Genomic DNA, 19,173 nt, shown 5'->3' with positions numbered 1-19,173 from the left:
CCACGAGACGGAGCTCTACATCTTCTCTCTGGAGGGTTATTGGCCTACTCCTCTACACTGGCCAGAAATGTTGTAATAGGCGGGAGTGCCCACACTTACCCTACCACACGTGACCTGCTGATGGGCTAACTGTGGGGGGCTCTTTGACAGCAGAGGTCTCACTCTGAATCATTCGGGCGGCATTATCTTTCCATCGGCTGCGTAACGCTGTGTGGAAGCGACCTGGTCTGTCGCTCTGCACGAAGCTTCGGGTCATCTCGGCCACAGTCATGCCCTCCCTTCTCTATGCTTGTGAAACGTGGACCCCTCTAATGGAATATCTGCGCCGGTTAGAAACATTCAGACTGGCCTGCCTACGATCGATCGTGGCTTTAACCAGTCTGGATATTGTGAGGAGCTCACAACACCTTGAAAGATCTGGACACGTTCCCATCAGTGAGCTCCTTTGACAGGCAAGGCTGCGTTGGCTGGGTCATGTAGCCCGCATGCTCAGCCACCGCATGCCCAAGCAGCTTCTGTTTGGCCGTATAGAAGGGGGCTAAACGGGCACGACACGGGCTGGAGAAGAGATGGACTGATGCGGCACGCGAGGATGTAGAGCTGAGTGGACTTGCCATCGACTGGTACCAACGGTGTCAAGATCAGTCTCTAGAGAGGAGGCTAATGAAGGACGCTACTGGGTAGTTGGGGGCAGTCGCCCTCCAACAACAACGGAGGGCAGAGGAGCGATGCTCACAACAATGAGTGGAGCCCCAGGCTGCTAAAAAGAAGCAAGTTGGCACAGTAGGGGGTACAGCTGGTGCATCTTCCACTCATCTCAGTCAGCTAACCCATGGTAACCGGGGTCTGCCCAAGACCTCCTGTCAGCGAGTCGTCGACACTTCACGTGGCCTCAAAGTGCACCTGGCCTGGCACAGCCGCCGTGGTGACGTTACCGTCACTGAGTGGCGAATGGCGATTGTGTTGGTATTGGATGGTGCAACACATTTAGCCGTGTCCCGCCTGCTTGTCAAATAATTGCAGAAACAACCTTGTAAAATGCCCATGTTGTTGCACTTTTTAGATTGCATATCAGGCTGGGACCACCTCACGCCCTCTGTAAACATCCACTGCCTGCGAGAAAAAGAAGCAATAATCAGTGGTTGTATATTGAAGAGATAATGAACAAAATCTAACATTGAAATCCACTTTTCGATCTGGAAGGGTCCCATCCAATCCCCTCAGGGCGACATTTCTCACTCGTGGCTTCTGCTAGACTGGCTTAAAGTAGGAATTATCGACGTCAGGCATTACTACTAGACGCATTAGATAACTATCGGTGTTAACCCTATGTAATTGGACCCTATGTTCACGTAATCCTGCGATATCACCATATTAAGATGACAAAATCAAGCAAGACAGATGGCGGGTCAAAATAATGAATGGCACAGCGTTCCGGACTGATCCGGCTAAAATGAAGCGCCGAGTCTTTTATCAGCCATCTCTGGCGAAGTCCAAATCAGACTTTGCTCTGATCGCTAATGATGGCAGAAACATGAACATCTTTGACAGCAGTTCACCACAACAGTGAGACGGCAGGTTGCGTGTGTTGAGGTAAAGTTCAGGAATGCCCACCTCTTCCAACACGCCTGGTGAATCTAGAAGAGTAGGCCAAATACCCTGTCGTGTTGGCTCTAGCCGAGGCCCTTCTGCCAGCAGTGGCGCAAGAAAGTCAATGCAGGGCTGCACCTTTACCTCCACTTGCTCAGGCTATTTGGGGAATGTTTTGTCGGGTGCGTACACATACAAGCCACGCACTGCTTAGAATGTCTCATTTAGTGAATGTAACGATGCCTAATGTGTTTAGGAAAAGAACAAAGTCCTCAGAGCGTGATTTTTGTCAACGGTGAAGACTTTCGAAACGCACGTGAACTTTTGCGACGAGGCTCTCATTCTGTGTGAGGCGGCGCGCCCTCGACGTTCGTTTCAATCGGTGGCGTTCGAGCGGCGCACGCGACGCAGACGGTGGCGTTGTCGCGGGCGGCCACGATGTTCGCCGTGAGCCGGGCCGAGCGCCACAGCGCTGCGCTTGAGCGCTGCGCTTGAGCGCAGCGCAGGGGCGACCCGGGGATAGACGGGGTTACACGGGCACACTGCCGCACGTGAGCAGTGTTGGTGGCACGGTGAAAACAGAACGCATCACGTGACGTGGTAGGTAAAGGGGGGGTGGGGGGGGCACGTGAGGTCGCAGGGTTACGCGCAGACGCAACACGTGGGAACACAGGGTCCTTGCCGTGGCAGCCGCCGCACGTTTTCGTGGGCGCAAGCGCCTCGCGAAGAAAACATTTTGTTCTTGCCGGTTTAGGTGGCGGATTGCGTGTCCGCCCAGGCACGGAGACGCGCCGCGCTCTGCGCGAGCTGAGAATAGCTCAGCGTGGCTCCTTCACGGCGCGTCCTTCAACCGGTCGAGACGGTTGGAATGGTCGCTGTGCGGAGCCTCGCTGTTTATCGCCGGCATACTGCGACGTGTAATTTTGACAGCTCGTAAGTGTTGTTGCTTTTTTAGCGGCGCTTCAGTACCAGGCGCCGTCCACTGGCCAGTGAATGTGGCGATAAGTTCTAAGCGCACTGTTTACAATCCTCCATGCTCCACCATGTGACCTGGTCTCTTCTTCGGCGAGCTTCTGGGCAACGTTCGTCCGAAGCGGTCACGTCGGCTCAGCGGCAGAGCGAGAAAAAGTTGCGAGTTCAAAACGGGGATCGGGGGTTGATTCAGCCAATCATCCCTTCGAGGTCAATAACATGAGCACGGCACAACGCTGTGGGAAAATCAACAGTGGTTGTTTTATGGACAGACGCGCCCCCATCATTGGAATGTGGAATTTCCACCACTGGCTCAGGACTGTAAACTGGAGAAGAGTACTGCATCAAGAAAACAATTGCGAAGTTATGACTGACATTTGTCCGGTTGTTCATGTGACAGTGATTTCGCAAATTCTTCTGTGCTCGACTGAGCAATTTTCTGCATATTTCTCTCCGCTCTGGGTTCTTGTCACAACACGAAAGGGGAAACTGAGACCTTGAGAGGAATTTGCGGGGCTCTCGATGCGGACAGAATGATCATTGCTCCTGAAAAGCAAAAACTACTCAACGAGTCGCTGTCATTACCAGATGGCGGATTAATATCAACGTTTTCCGGCGTATCATGGAACTGTTTATGTTGATTGGAAGTTAAGTCTAATGTTTCATTCTGCGTAATGGACAACGGTTCTTTGATCTCGCGTAGCAAATCAATTTCACACACTAGGCAGCAGCTGTCCCCCCTCCCGCACGCTCTGTGCGAGTTTCACCGTTTGCCTTGGGCACATCGACGCCAGATTTCACCTGCGCGTGACTCTCACTCGGCACCAATTGCGCGTGGCGTATCGGGTCACAGAGAGACCGAGCGCCCTCTGCGTTGTTCGACCGTACGCCTCTCCACCTGTACGTGTGTATGTTGAACTTCTCTCGCAGCATACGTAGCCAACTGTGCTAATCGGAGGTGCCGGGGGAAGGACAATACACCTAAACACAGAGAGAAGTTCTAAATAAACGAGTTTGTCAATCCAGATTATGATTTACAAGCGCATAGCTCCAGTAGCTCCCTAATATCGGAAGGAAGAGCGTTCCAGACGGCCGCAGAAGCGCATCTCAAAGCGCCCGACGCGGTGACCACCGTCTTTGTTTCTTTGTTTGATGGTCAGCCACCTCCGCCTAGGGAGATTTTTCCGATTTCCCGTGCAATTTTGCACGCCGCAAATTTCTTTTTTGTTTGTGGGGGGGAGGGGGAGTCATTTTGTGCCACTGCAGTACAAAGTCACTAATTTCGAGAAACAAAATGTATTGCATTTACGTCCCGTTTACAGTCCTGAGCCAGTGGTGGAAAATCCACATTCCTATGGCGGGGGTAAGTGTATCCCAGATAAATGATCAACTCCCAACCAGCATTCGAGCTCGCAGCCTCTCCAATTGCGAGCCGCTTGCCCTTCCGCTGAGTCACCTGGCCATACATTTATTACAACAAGTGTACCTGTAGTTAAACGAACATCGTTCATTATATATTGATACATTTACATTGACGAAGCATCTCCAACTTGGCCTGTGGCGTACGACGACGGCCGTCTAAACAGTGGGGTGCGTTGGAGGGGTGGAATTGACAGCAAAGTTTTCCTGTCGCCCGCCATGGTGCGCCTCTGATGCCTGTCACCTCTCTCGAGAAATCGCCATCACAGCGGCCCAGGAGCCCGGCTGCTGCTGTCGAGGAGGGGTGCACACCCAGCCCGTGGGGGAGGTGGGGGCGGGCGTGCACACCCAGCCCGTGGGGGAGGTGGGGGAGGGCGTGCACACCCAGCCCGTGGGGGAGGTGGGGGCGGGCGTGCACACCCAGCCCGTGGGGGAGGTGGGGGAGGGCGTGCACACCCAGCCCGTGGGGGAGGTGGGGGTGGGGTGAACACCCAGCCTGTGGGGCGAGGTGGGGGCGGGCGTGTACACCCAGCCCGTGGGGCGAGGTGGGGGCGTGCTCCTCGGCAAGGCTCTGGAGGTGGCTGTGACACGTTCGTGGGAGGACCGCGAAACCTCTCGTTGGAGCTCGGTGTTCGGAAGGAGAGGCGACAGCGGATTCTGTCCGCCGCGCATGCCGCTGGCTCCGTGCCCTCGCTGGCCAGCTCCGTTCGTCATATTCTGCTGGCGCTCACGAGCACAAGTTAAAGTTAAATTGGATAAGGACTCTTTCTCCATCGCCCCCCCCCCACTGGTTACATAACGGCGCCGCCGTCGTCGTCATCAACAACACGCGGGGTTCGTTTCGCGTGCTCTGCTCCCCGCAGTTCCTCATCATCATCAGCGGCGGTGGTGGCCACGCTGCACCTCTCGTGACTCCGCGATGCAACAATGCACCGAGTCGAGCGCCTGCGCAAATAAACTGATTTAATCGCCCCGTCTCCCCGGCGGTCGCTCCACTCTGGGACGCGTTCCAATTGTTGCCAATTCTTTGTATAAAACAAGACGACTTGTTCACCACGTATTGACAATTCTACCGTTGTATTAATTATGTTATATCGCAGGATTGTGAGAGGTGGTGCCGGCTCGGGCCTTCATCCGGCAGTGGATTGATCATGGTTGATGATTAATTAAATCTCCATATTGTACTTGCGGCAATATCAATGTCTTAATGTCCAACATAACATAAGCTTTTACAATATATGGTTGCTCATTTTTAGTATGTTAATTATAAACACTAGCCTTATTTTTATTTTAGTTGTACTATTCGTGGACAATTAGGTGACCTTTTTCGATGATTATTTTCATTTTTTGACAACCGGGCAACGACTCAATTGAGAGTAGAATTCCCTTCTCCAGGAAACTCGCGCGGTTCCCAGATGTTCCATTCACGCAACTTGCAATCGACTCTTCTCTGTGCGTCGTGCACCGCGTATCCGTGGACACGCACTCTGCCACTACGGCATTGAAGCCCCGGTAAGTTTGGGAAGGACATGAGCAAGGTGATTGCGCAAGCTCGCATGATGAACGATTCCTAGAAGAAGGGGGATCGATGTAGCATGATTTTGCCCTGGTTTTAGCCCACATGGTGATTGCAATGGGAAAGCTAATTACCTGCCACGGTAAATAAGATCCCAGATGACAAACGACCTCTCCCCAAGGCTTTCCTTTACGCTGTAATCTCCAGCAGTATCAAACCCTAGCACACGTGTTTCGTATCTTATCAGAGGCCGGCAACACTGCATCCCCTCTGTGGCTCCGGTCTTCGAAGAGAGTGTTCTCCATGTCCCTGACATCACATGGCGGCGCGACGCTGCCGTGAAAAATCAATTGACTCGTCCAGACGTGGGAATGCCTCATCCCTCAGAACGGACGCACGTTCAGGCTGGTGGCGAAGATCTATCAGAGGTGGTCACGTTCGCATTTGCAAACGGGAGCAAGGCACACAGATGCGATATTTAGAATCAGACTGTGATTGTGGCCAGCCTTCCTGCGGAGCACAAACAGCAGGAAGGAATAACTCCCACCATGCCTCGCATGCGTGCCATGTGATCACCACATTGTACAGTAGATGCAGCGCTCTCAGCCTTGCCCAGACCACCGGCTCGTGAGATGAACGTGAGGCTACATGCAGAAGGGCCATTGCCCGAAACGTCGCCATATACAGAGATTTGCTTTTAATGCCACAGTGCTACAGATGAATGCGTTTCGTTCTTTGTGAGCAGCGCGCCTTTGCGTGGTGTTACATCTCTCTGCGCCCGGCCTCTTCGTTCGCTTTCACGATTTGTGAATGAGACTCGGTTCATTTACACCGAGAAAACAGAACCGCCGTGAGCAGCATCTCGGTTGAACGGCGCCGCGTGTCGCATTTAAGTGACGGATTTGTTTTGCCAGGAACATCCCGAGAGAAGTCCGCACGGGCCCCACTCTGCAGCCCTCTGCTGGGCGAGCGACGAGGACGAATCTTGTTGTGCCGACCGGCGTGTGCTCTTTTTTCTTCTCTCAACGATTTGCCATCACAGGCCTTTATAAATAATTCACGAGCCATGAATTACAACTTGTGCCTCGTAGTCACGTTTATCACGCGTCCTTTCGTCCGGCAGGTTTTGTCGTTTGTCATTGCGAAGCGGCGTTGTTGGCGCTGGTGGCGCAGTGTTTTGTGTAGCGCGCCTACGCACCTGGCATCCTGAGTTCAGCTCCTGGCCACGGCCGAGTGTCCATCTGAACCAACCCTGGCCCCTCTACATCCTGATGCTTGTCCCGAGGTTCGTTTGTATGAGCATTGCAGGGTATTGCTGGCAGTTTTCCACTCCAGTTCTCTGTTACAATATATTTTTAAAATCGGGCGGAGTGGTGGCTAGCACACCGCGCAATGAACCTGGCAAGCTGAGTTCGATTGCCAGCCATGGCGAGTGACGTGCGATCCAGTTCTGGCCAACCCCTTCCTCAACCTGCACTGCCCAGCGTGGTGAAGTATGGCCAACCAACACAGAACGAGGAGGCATTCATCCAGCAGTGGATGTCAATGACAATTGGCTGCAAATAAATAGTGTAATGTTATTAATATTCGTGTCACAGAACTGCTGTGGTAATTATCTGTATAGACTGTTCACTGGGGCAGAGGTCACTGGAGCCTATTTGGTTTCGAGAACATTTTGCACTGGAGGTTTTGAGGTCTGGTTCACGTCAGGTCACCAGTTACACACACAGCGGTAATTGAGTGCTGCTGTTCTGGCAACATCCAAATCAAAACACTGGAGTACACATTGTTCCACCAGGTCTGTGCCGCGTTAAGGACCCACTTAGCTGTTAGGTATTAGGCAATGCGCGGGTGAAGAGTTTTCTCTTTTTTTGGAACGACGGGAAGGCACTAGGGGATAATACACAGCGGCCAAGTAAAGTTGTTTTGCCAGTACAGTGTTGTGGAGCGCTCGTGTTATTTGGGGCCAAAGTGCGTGCCGAGGGGAGTGAAGTTCAGAGCTCTGCGATGTGGCACCGCGAGCGCATTTTTCCTGCAATGCGCTTTCCAATGATCGCGGTACGAGCCGTGATCCATTTTTAGACAGCGCCACTAAATATGGAGGAGACATTATTACCGAGAAAACTATGCCCGTCATTGTGTCTCCAAGCCTCTGCACGTCTCTCTCTCTCTCTCACACACACACCAATCTACTACACGCACTCATTCGTGCATTTCAAGGCTTCCTCTGCAAGATACGGGGGCCATCACTTTCACAGCGTGCAATCAGTGTTGAGAAGTGCGACACGGGCGCTAGATTTCAGTGGCGTGTCCATAAATAATCACACTGTTTGACGAAACCTACCATGCTGGAAAGAAATGTCAACAGTGGTCATTGTCACCTGTTTGAGGAGGCAATCCGTACCCTCCGCATTACGAGACGCAATCTTTCCCTCCCAGTGTGTTAAAGCAAAAGCTAGAGTTGTGTCTCGTGCTCTGGTCGTGGTGCGTGTGTATGTGTGTGCGCGCGTGTGTGGGGGGAACTGTGATGTTTTGTTGCTTGGGTGTTATTGTCCGCGGTCCCTAACGTTTTGTCTCGCTTCGCTAGGAGCTATAAAGGACCGCGGTCGCTGGGGTTCGGAGCCTCTTCCTGGAGTCATCAGTGAAGCACTCGTTCATGTTGACGCTTCTCTGCTGCCTCTGGTCTGATTCAGGAGTGAGTCCCCGTGTTGCTCTGACGGGTCAAGACACAACAGGAGCGGTGGTGTAGCGGTTAGCGGCGCTGCGTTATGAACCTGGCGACCCGAGTTCGATTCCCGCTCACGGCCAACACCACGATTATCGAACCGGTCCTGGGCCTCCCCGAGGTTGACTCAGCCTCAAATGAGTTTCTGGTGCGGTGTGTAAACATCGCCACTGGGGAGACAAATGCGACCAAGCGTGGTTTTGGCCACCCACCCCATCGTGTGCCGTGCCGGTCTTCAAAGGTGCTCGCTAACAGCACTTGCCCAAACAGTCTTGAAAGGCTATACGGGGGTTCTTTGTCTTTGTGTTTGGGACCAGACTTGTTCAACTCTGACAAACACAGCCACAGATATTTGGGTGCGACTTGCTTTTCAGAGCTTTTTAGAATCCGGAGAATACAACAAATATTTAGGCAGTCGGTACAATGTCATCATCATCAGGGTTATCCATTGGCTGTCTATAAATAATATATTCTTTCAGATGTTTTCTTAAAAAAAAAATAGTTTTCGCCGTTCGCTCACTGACAAAACAGAATTAGCGCGTTGTAACTGCACAGGATCAGAGTGCTCATCCTGTCTCGACGCCGATGTTGATGTTGGAGACGGACCAGACAGGATACCCTTCCGCTACTGAAATAACACATTCAGCAACAACACACACACACAACATCGCACAATGAGACCATAAAAAAATGATCTCCATGCAAACATTGACAACAAATGCATTACTGTGCCAGGCACTCCCACAACTTTAGGAAACTCCACAATGCAAATATGAAAAGCGTCACGATCACACGCATGGGGTTGTTACTTTCAAAGTCATAATTTACAGTTGAAAGCAACAATGGATACTTCTGATTTAATACTTTCGTGACTGCAGGGATTCATATTCCTGGTTCTTTCGGTAAAGTCACGTAGAAGGGAAATAATAAAATAACCAAAATATAAAACAATACAAAAACAGGAAAATGGATACTTCGTCAATAGGTCGAGACTGTGGGGCACCGTCGCCATCCGAGCGTAGGTGAGAATCCGTCCCGCGTTGAGACCGTCTGAGCCGGCCGCAGGTCGTCCACCTCGAGAAAGGTGGACAATATCTGGAACGCGAATGGCGCTCCTGAGTGGTTGACACAAACCCCAAGCACAGCGCCACCTCCCGATGGCACGAGAACGCTCCAGCCACTTCTTGCAAGTGTCCACAATGCGCATCCGAAATTGCGGGACTGCCCTGATGACCACTAACCTCATGACCGACTGGAGTGGGGTCTTCATCCAGCAGTGGATTGACAAGTTACCATACATTAGTATTATTCTACGTTGACATTTGTTGTGCATGTTTGTTTTATTTCACTCACCAGAACGGTGCACTGTTAAGTATGTTACACATTTATACGTCGTGGGTTTTTGATGGAGCGGACATGATGAGCAGGTGGTCGAGAATAATGATGGAGTGACAGCCAAGACGTGGAATGTGACCGAGAGGACGTACACCGAGGACATGGAGCGATCAGATCGGCTCGCGTACAGGTGCGGGGTTAAACCATTACACCACGTGGTCATGAGATACGATGGCAGCTGGGCGAAGCCTTCGTCCAGCAGTGAATTGACCAAGGCTACTGCTGCTGCTGACTATTATGATATTACTGTTTATAGTTTTAATGTGTTCATGATGCTTGTGACAGCGATAGAGGAGGGGTTACTAAACATCACTGGGCACGGACAGGGCACATTCTGCAACAGACGATTGCTACGAGCACGATGCACTTGCGTACTCTGGCGATCCTTACCTGGGTTCAACTGGAAAGCTGTGCATTTCATTCGGGATGTCCGTTCGTGTATGTATATTTGTTGAACTTCTATTGCACCGTGCTTAGCCAACCGTGCTAATCTGAGGTGCGGGGAAGAACGACAAACTAAACACAAAAAGCAGTTATAAAGAAAACGAGTATTCAATCTGGATGATTCAAAGTGCAACGCTCCAGTGGCTTCCTAATATCGGAAGGAAGAACGTTCCAGACGGCCGCAGAAGCGCATCTGAAAGCGCGCGATGCGGTGACCACCGTCTTTGTTTGATGGCCAGGAAAAAGCTTCTGCTGCGAGGATGGCCGGAGTTGGTGTCATGGCGTATACTCCTTGACGAGATCAGCAAGGTATTGTGACACGTGCACACACGCACATACAGACACACACGCACACACACACGCACACACACAGACACGCGCGCGCACACACCCCGTGTGACGCGCCGCGTCACCGCTCGCTGCGGGGAACGAACTGCGTGGTCCCCTCTCCCTGGAAAACGCTGAGAGGTTTCGCAGATGGTGCGCGCGCGCCATGTGCCAATAGCCGAGGGGGCCCTCTGGCTATCCAGAGAGATAGAGAGAGCGAGCGAGCGAGAGCGGAGGGGGCGAGCGGGGGTGGGGGCGGTGTCGTCGTAAATCATCGAGAGAGTCATTTGAGTGGACTAACGCCATCCGTCAGGACAGAATGTACAGACGCACAAGATCGCTTTCTTGGAAAACCAGACACCAGCCACGAAGGTTCCCCAGCTGCCATTTTATCCGTGGTTGGCCTGAGGTTTGACTGCCCCTCGCATGAACGCACACACACAACTCCGCACACAGTTCACTAGCGTACGTTCGGGACACCCGTTTGTACAATTTAGAATTGTGCCTCGCCACGGAGGGCCGGCGCTGTTTACTCGCGCGCGTCACGTATTCTGCAGGGTGCCGCGGGGAGTTCAGTCTTTGGCTCGAGTGCCCCGTTATGTAACCGGTGTTGCTTTATTTTCTCTCTCTCTGAGCGCGGGACGTTATGGCACACAGGCATGCTTCATGGAATAGTTAAAGCTGCTCACTGTGTGGGAATCAGTCAGGAAATTCATGCCCTGGGCGTCATGGTGCATACTCATTAATTCGCCTATGCATTTCGAACAACCAACGAAATAAACATTGGTACTGTACCAATTTGTTTAGGGACCCCCTTCTCACGACAAATTTAGACAAACACATTGACATAATGCGTACATATTTATGAATTTGCTTATTTTCATAATATTCTGTGAAAGTGGCCTCCTCAGATATGACGTGGCATAAAGATACGAATGCTACTTAACAGTTTATGAGACCGCTTTTGTGAAGAACATAAATCCAGCAACATCAACAAAAACATCTCTAAAATGAAATAGAGGATCCCATTACCGAGCAATTATTTAAACCTCAAATTACAGACGTGGGGTTAATCCTGGTCATAGGCAGCACAATCTTACGGGGACATTTCTGAATGCATTGCATGCAATTGAAGGCAGATGTGCAATCCCTCCAATGGCCTCATCCCTCCTCTGCTGGAGGAAGAGCCTCCACAAGGGGAAGCTCGATATTCTGGCCTTTATATTTTTTTCTCCACCTGCCAGACAATATTTCAGACCCTGGCAGGACCCGCACACACAACATGCCAAGTGACAACCCGGGCGGTGAATCTCGCGAGGATAAACTCCCACCGCCGTTATTTTAACTGCCACGCCGGGGACTCGAACCCGCCACCACCTATGCATTACAAATCGAGTGTGCTAACCATCGCACCCTCTGCAGCATCGTCCCACGCCGTTCTCAACTGACTTCTTTGCTCGTACGCTCAAGTTTCCAAGTCATGGAATTAAGGCAGATACTGTAATGGCTTTGCTCAAAATAATCCCACTACCATTGAGTGTTGGCAAACTGATCTCTCAATGCGGTGCAATATGCTCTACTGCAGAGTCACATGCGATACGAAGTTGGACGGTGACGTAATGCCTGAGAGCAATGGATTTAGCGTCTCTCTCTTTGCGCGCCGCGATGATGATTTGTGATGGCCATTACGTAAGTGTCCTCCGACGGCCAATTTGAAACATCTGCTCGTACTGCCGATTGCAATTTCACGTGGGGCCCGGCTGCACTTTGTGTAGTGATCGTTGCCAGTGAACGTCACCTTCCCCTCCGGTGTTGGAGCAAGACAAATAAACAATCGCGCTGCAAAGTAACGCAGCCAAACTCCACCTGTCCGCGGTAATGTGGGCGATGGACATCTTGGATTGTATTATCCAAAATATTATCTCGGAGTTGAGTTCGCTTTATCCGCAGCAAACAAAAAGTGTTGTAAACCCACGGATAATAGGATTGATTTGCAGTGCGGTTGTATTCGTTTGCGGGGGAGAAAAATCACGGATAATAATATGAAGCTGTTCCTCAATGCGGGATGATCACAAAAAAGCACGGATAATAGGAGTTTTCACGGATGCTATACGTCCCAAAGATACGAGCAACAACACTATTGGCAATTATTTTCCTAAGAAAGCTCCAACATCTCAAAACATGTTTTCATCCTTCAATGGGATGTTTTTCAATTTCCATTAGTGAGTGGCATGAGGTCAAACATCCCAACACCCTGGGAAAACCCACACATACGAGGGGATAGCACTCAATATTGCCATCTTCAACACTGCCATCTACCCTGAGATCACGGAGGTTGTGAACCATACTTCACCATGCTGGTGAATGCGAGTTGGTGTCGGGGAGAGCACCGAGGAAAGTTCAGATGTCACTCGCTGCTCATGTCAGCCATGGGCGGGAATCGAACTGGGGCGTTGGGTTCCCAGCGCAGTGCGCGAACCAATGCACCACCCCTCCAGTGCTGAATAAGGTGAAGGTGCAGCCCCGCAACTGCGTCATCGGCTACCTGTGGAGTTCCCCCTGAGTGAACAGATGCGCAGGGAATTAAGAAACGTGTCCAATGTTACAACTTGCGCGCTGGGAGATGTAACCAATGACGTCTGGTGTCGCAAGTCCAGTGTGCGACACATGACTCTGCAGGAGCAGCAGCAGCAGCATTCCTTTCTACTTTATACATTAAACACTAGATGGCAAGTTACCTAGATTATCACCGGAAGTCCTCCAGTGAGAATTGTGGCGTGGCCTGAGCTCGTTTTCTCCCGACCCGAATCTTCATCAAATTCATTTTGTGTTTTGAATGAATCCAGACCAGCCCATGCCAGTGGGATGAAATATGCAAATACAGTCATAGCCAGACTGTTGTTGTTTTGCTGCCGTAGTGAAATTTAATTCACGTGGAAATTCGATTTTGTTCATCGAAAGTGTGCACGGTTTGTGTTCACCCACTACATGTGCGAGGAGGCAACACTATCCCATACAAAAAGCAACAACGAGATTCAATCTTGATTTGAAGCTTTCGTGACTGCAGGAATCCATACTCTTTGGTTCTTTCGGTAAAGTCACGTAGGTAGAAAATAAAATCAATCACGACGTTTCGATCGCAACACAAGTGGTCGTCCTCAGGCGGAAAAAATATAATCCACCAGTGGAACAGCAGTTCCACTGCTGGATTATATGGAACTGCTGGATTATATGGAACATCTGTGTGTATAATCCAGCCTGAGGACGACCGAGATTCGTCTGCACTTTCCTGTGCTGCCTTCTCCTGGCGAGCCAGGGTATGGCTCATCCTCGGCGCCCACGCGAATTGAGTTTTGACAACAACATCTGTGTGTGACCCACCAACCCTCGCCACTGTCTCCAGAGTGTGCGATCACGGCAGCCACGTGCATAGCCACCACTGCCGCCTGGTTTAAAGCTATTTCATTTTTAAGTGTGATACTTTAATGCAAGGGCTAAATCGAAGTTAAATGGAGCGAAATTATCAACATGTTATCATCATTGGTACGAATACACAAAGTGATGTTTTGGATTGTATTACAAATTGACTGATAGCATGTATCACAGTGCTACGATGTTACATAACAACCATTGTTGAGAAAGCACAACTTTTTTTAGGGCCCCCTTTTTTATTTATAAACTCTGAGTTAGAGAGAAAATATAATAGACAAGATGTTGTGAGCAGAGATAACTGTGGACAAAACAGTCGTGAGATGAGATAAGAGAGATAAAGATGTGACAGAGATCGAATGGAATGAGAGAGACGCAGACCACAGACGAGCTCCCCATTCGATGACAAAAGAGAGATGCCGACAAGATAAGAACGAGATTAGTTTGGTGGCTTGTTTGCGTCAATTGTCTTGATTCAAATTCCAGGTGATAATTGGGGTATGTTAATATTTATTTAGTTATTCCGGGCATGAATCCGGCGCACCTTGGGCTGCTTGGGCTGCTGGACCCCTCGCCTGCTCTGCTGCTGCGTGACCGCCTACGCCGTGAGCAGCACACAAAGGGGCCGTCCTGTCATCAACCGCCACCGCTGTTGTTCCTCGCGAGACGCGGGCCGGGGGGGGGGGGCGATGGATGTTGCGCAAGGGGGTCGATCTGATGGATGTGCGAGCGGTGCAGGCGACGTGCGGAGGGCGCCGTCCCCTGCGGGCTCACGCTGCTGGGAGCGCCGCTCTTGGCGACCGGGAGGGGACATCGTGTGCCCCAGTGGTTGTGGTGAGATTTCGCAGATGATTTGCGTGTGTGGCGCAGCTTTTGTTTTGTTATCTGTGCGCCATGCGCACATCGATTGATACATTTCCAAGCATTTGGTAACACCGCGGCTTTTACATATTAAAGCAATTAAAATATTAAAGCTGGAAAATCCATGAATATGGAACATCTCATTTTAACGGTGTCCAGGGTGGCGACTTACATTTTACTTGTGAGGTTGCAAGCAGGTGAGAAAGTATCTCACTCACCTCCTTCATCAATGAGACATCAATGACAAGCCACGGTAGTTTGATTGTGGCCATGCAATCCATACGATGGGCCATATCGTAAACATCCGCATAGTCTGCACACCGTCAGTGGAGGGCGAATATCAAATCCACGCGAACTCTCTCTCTCTCCTGTGGCCCTCTCGTCGAGGCGAGCAGACCTCGACATTGGCATTGAGCTCGTGAACAACTTGCTGCCATCGCGCACAAGAGCGGACTTCAATGGCATCCCACGCAGACGTCGTCCACCGTCACGTGGTCACCCGACAAGGGGCTGCCCTCTCGCCGCGCAGGTCGTGAGAGGGAATCGACCAAACGTCACCAACACACCTCTCTACGGTTGTCTCCTCACACTGCTCGGATTTTGAATCGCCTCATCGTCTCTTTTCCCAACGTCTGAAAACATCGCTCAATTCAAGGCGTGCACGATATCTCGTCTCTTGCACCTACATTGGTGCTATTTGTTGCTGGCCGCTTAACATGTTGGGTGCGTGCTCAGCAACCAACTGCGACTAACAAAAAAAGACAACCCCAACTCGATATGACAACTAACCGGTGTGGAGTTCAAAAGATGGCTCTACGTTTAGACTGCACTTCTCTGTTTGCACAAGACCGCTCGCTCGCTCTCCATGCGCTGACGGGAACCGTTGCCGACTCCGCGCTAATTTGCATGGACACCGCGGCCGGGGGCTGCGCGGCGCCCATTCAACGTCGCCTGCGCTGCGCGGCGCCCCAGAGCGCGGACGAGGCGAGCGCCGTGACGGGGACCGCGGCGCGCGGCGTCTTGTGGGTGCCGAGTGCGCGCGCGCTCGCCCGTCCACGTGCGCGCCCTGACCCCGGGCACCCGGCTGGCTGTAACGTCGAGGAGCAAACACGGCAGGCGAATGAGTCCATTTACTGCGGGCTTCCTCCCCCTCTCTCCCCCACCACCCCCCCCCTCTGAATTGCCTGACGGACATCGCGTTCCTTGCGGTTGTTGATTTAGTGGTTTGTAAAAACTTGCAACCGCTGTGTTCTTCACAAAGAAAAAAAAACTAACCCACCCAGCTTTGATAAAAGTGAAGCAATGAAAGGTGACCTCAAAGGCATTCACACTGCGCCTCTGTGGCCTGCTGTCGTGTCGCAGTGGAATGTGGTGGTGGGTTCGTGTGTGTATGTGGGGGGGGGGACATGTATACATACCGTAGTGGAAGCTGGCGATGAGTGTTAGCCTTTTTAGGTTAAATTGCCTGTTATATTCCCAGGACAACTCACTGTCACTATGAACGGTACGATGGTCCACCCGCATCGGGTGGTGTGGTGGTACTGTGGTGTTAATGCACTGCTCTGTGGTCCCAGTGACCAGAGTTTGATTGGCAGTGATATTTGAACTGGCCTTGGGGCCCTTACCTTAACCAACTTGTACTGGCCGGCACATAGCCCTCCGTGACCTGCACAACAAGGGGAGGGAGGCCCTTGTACAACAGTGGATAAATAAACCGCTGTATATGTGCTCAGCGTTCAGTCATTTGTCAATAAACTGGTAGATGAGGGCTTCCCTTTGCTGCGTGAGCCATGGGGGCTGGGGGTTGTTTGACCATACTTCACCACGCTGATCAATGTGGTTTGGTGAAAGCAGGGAGCGTAGCGTAGATATGAGAGCATCGAAAAACAGTATGACAATGGACATTTCTCTACTGCTCTCTGCGGATAACCACGGAGCCGCGCAGCCTGTAACACCTGGTATGCATGGCCAGTGGTCGGAAACCGAAGTGACAAGAAGATGCATTGTTTTACAATTCGGTAAAACACTCAACATTTCAAGAGCTACAATGCACGTGATGAACATCGTCACGAAGGAGCAGTCCTTGAAGAGCCGCCGCATGCGGCTCTGGTGCCGCAGGATCGCCGCGTCCCGTGCGTGGAGGTTTCCCACCAAGCACTCTCCAAGCTCAATGCCACGTGGTTTTGACATCGGTGAAGAATAATAATAATAATAATTCCTTTTTTGTTATTATTGCACCATTGATCCCACATGGAGTTGTCTATCAACGTCACATCCCAACAAACAAAATTGCACACTATCTAAACGAAAATGTTCCGCATTGATGTGATTTTTTCTTCTCCGAAAGTGTTCAATTGCAAACAAATTAAATCTGGTTTAAGCTTGTTAAAATACTTCATCTCGTCTGCTATGAAGAAGGGACATAGCCAGAAACGTCGTGCTCCGATATATGTATCTTATTGTCGAGCAGTGACACTGAGAACTGCATTGAGTTTATCTTAATCTGTGTAGGTGCAGCACTACTCATGCAGTATCACAATTGTATATACATGTATGTAATATATGTGCTGACTTAAACGTTAAGACTCGGGGTGGTATTGCTGCATATAAGTTAATTTTGTTTAAGGGAACTTGATTAAATAAAAAAAGAAACCCCTACGAAACATATCAGAATAACAGGCGCGCTAATCTATCGTTGTGACGGGCTGACAGTGGTTGACTGACCGCGTCTTGCCTGTTTATTTGGAACGGTCAGAAGACGGGCACTGATAAGGGGCCCTGAGAATGTTGTCCCAGTGCGTGTGGTTAAGTGTCAGAGTCCTCTCCGCGCCCATCCATTGGGAAACGCTTGTTTGTGCCACGGGCTTGCGGCTTCGCGGTTAAGAAAGCAACGCAGAGGTTCGTCGCCCCCCGTTAAAAATACGCTTCTGGGAAAGGAGTATCTAAAAAAAAACTCGGAGATTTACGGTAGCGTCCAAACATCTATCTCGCCACGAAAAAGGGGCAACGGCCGAATAAAGTTGCGTGCGATCTTTTGCTGCACGCAACGGTCAACGGTGGATGGCCATTTATTTATTAAATCATGTTCTTCTTCTCGTAGCACGTATGAATACGTGTGTAAGAACGTGTGCGTGTATAGCGCTGTTGTCATTCCACTTGCATGAAGGCCTCCCCGTGCCGTGCGGGTGATCGGGGTTATTAGACCAGATCTAATCTCACTGATCAGTGCATATTTGAGAGCAACGTGCATTTGCCATTTTTTAAATTATTAAATGCTCATTGTCCTTTTAAGATCCTTGCGTAATGCTCCTTGTGTTTTTTTGCGCTAAATTCCCGTTCTGAAGGCCTCCTCCCTGTAAACGTTCACATCATTATCATCATCATCATGCATGCATCCCTCTGTGAGCCACACGTGTTGTCCAGCGCGCAGCGCTGTGGGCTAAAACCATTAACGCTGCTGTCATCTTTGATGGTCGCTCATCAAAGCACTATCCAGGCTCAGCCAACCCTGCGCTGCTTACTTCCCAAATATATTATCAGATATGTTGCATTCCGAGTGAATTGCTCATGGGCTTTGTATATCAATAAAATATGCACACATGTTTTAGTACATATATATAATTGCACACGGGGCATCTGCAATTATTTCCATCGTCGTGACCACCACCGTCGTGGCGACAAACTCGTTGACTAGTAACACGCCAGCTGGTGCTGGAGAGTCACACGTGCGCACTCGAGATGCAGCAATACCAGCGGCGGTCTTTTGTTGTTGCTGTCATTTTCGCCCAAGTGTGTCCCCGATGTTACTCTCGCCGTTGTGTCAGAGCAATGCAAAACCCCCTCTGCCCCCCATGTTAGAGATTGGCCCACAGAAGCGGGTATCACAGAGCTACACCTGAGATCCCTTCAAGCGACCTCTGGTCCACACACAGCCGAGGGCAGCACTTTCCCACTCACTCTGACGGTGAAAGTGACATTTGAAATTAACACAGAACCACGTTTTATTTCATTGGTTATTTTGTGCAGTTGTTGGTGACCGGGCTGAACGCATAAAGTCGCGACACTTGGGGGCTCGGTTTAAATCACGGGCGGCTGCCTGGATTCGAACTCCGGCCCCCCACGGGGCCAACTCGGCCCACTGACCTCCGAGACCACGCGGCCGCTTTTTGCGCACGCAGCGGCAAATTCCCGTAAGGCGCCTCACTCGGCCGCTATCGACGATCAGACATTGTGCGGTCATCCTAACGTGACAGCAGGCCGGGGGCGTTGGTGCAGTTGCGTGGTGGATGAGTGGCCGCCGGTGATTAATTCGGAGGATGTGGAAATTTGAGGCCGGCGATGGGGGGGGGGGTCCATCTACTGCTCTGAATGTAATATTGGCGCAGCCTTCTTTTGTCAATCCACTGCTGGATGATTGTCTGTCCATGCCACGTGGCTCGCGGTGGTTGTGCGAACATGTTTTACGTCGCTGGTCAGTGTGGGTTGGTGAAGGGGG

The 19,173-nt window shown here is 50.9% G+C and overlaps 2 long non-coding RNA genes across 3 annotated transcripts in view; one reads left to right on the top strand and one right to left on the bottom strand.

Moving 5' to 3' along the window:
• Positions 1-6,179: 6,179 nt before the first annotated feature.
• On the bottom strand, positions 6,180-15,722 carry LOC144732926 (uncharacterized). Its single transcript, XR_013588267.1, has 2 exons — positions 10,008-15,722; positions 6,180-9,317 (listed from the first exon to the last, which is right to left on the bottom strand). It is a non-coding gene; the product is annotated as an uncharacterized LOC144732926 (long non-coding RNA).
• LOC144732918 (uncharacterized) overlaps positions 9,035-19,173 on the top strand; it is a 12,580-nt gene continuing 2,441 nt past the window's right edge. Inside the window, exons 1-3 of one of the 2 annotated variants that reach the window (XR_013588266.1) lie at positions 9,035-10,370; positions 14,336-14,651; positions 15,074-15,207. This is a non-coding gene — a long non-coding RNA (uncharacterized LOC144732918). Of the gene's footprint in view, positions 10,371-14,335; positions 14,652-15,073; positions 17,070-19,173 lie in introns of those variants that run through there. The other variant, XR_013588263.1, reaches the window with a different exon arrangement.

Source organism: Lampetra planeri, chromosome 2 (genome assembly GCF_965212315.1).
Source record: "Lampetra planeri chromosome 2, kcLamPlan1.2.h2, whole genome shotgun sequence".
In the NCBI taxonomy this organism is placed as follows: Eukaryota; Metazoa; Chordata; class Hyperoartia; order Petromyzontiformes; family Petromyzontidae; genus Lampetra; species Lampetra planeri.
Note: the sequence above shows the minus strand (reverse complement) of the source record. Positions and strands in the feature narration are given on the sequence as shown.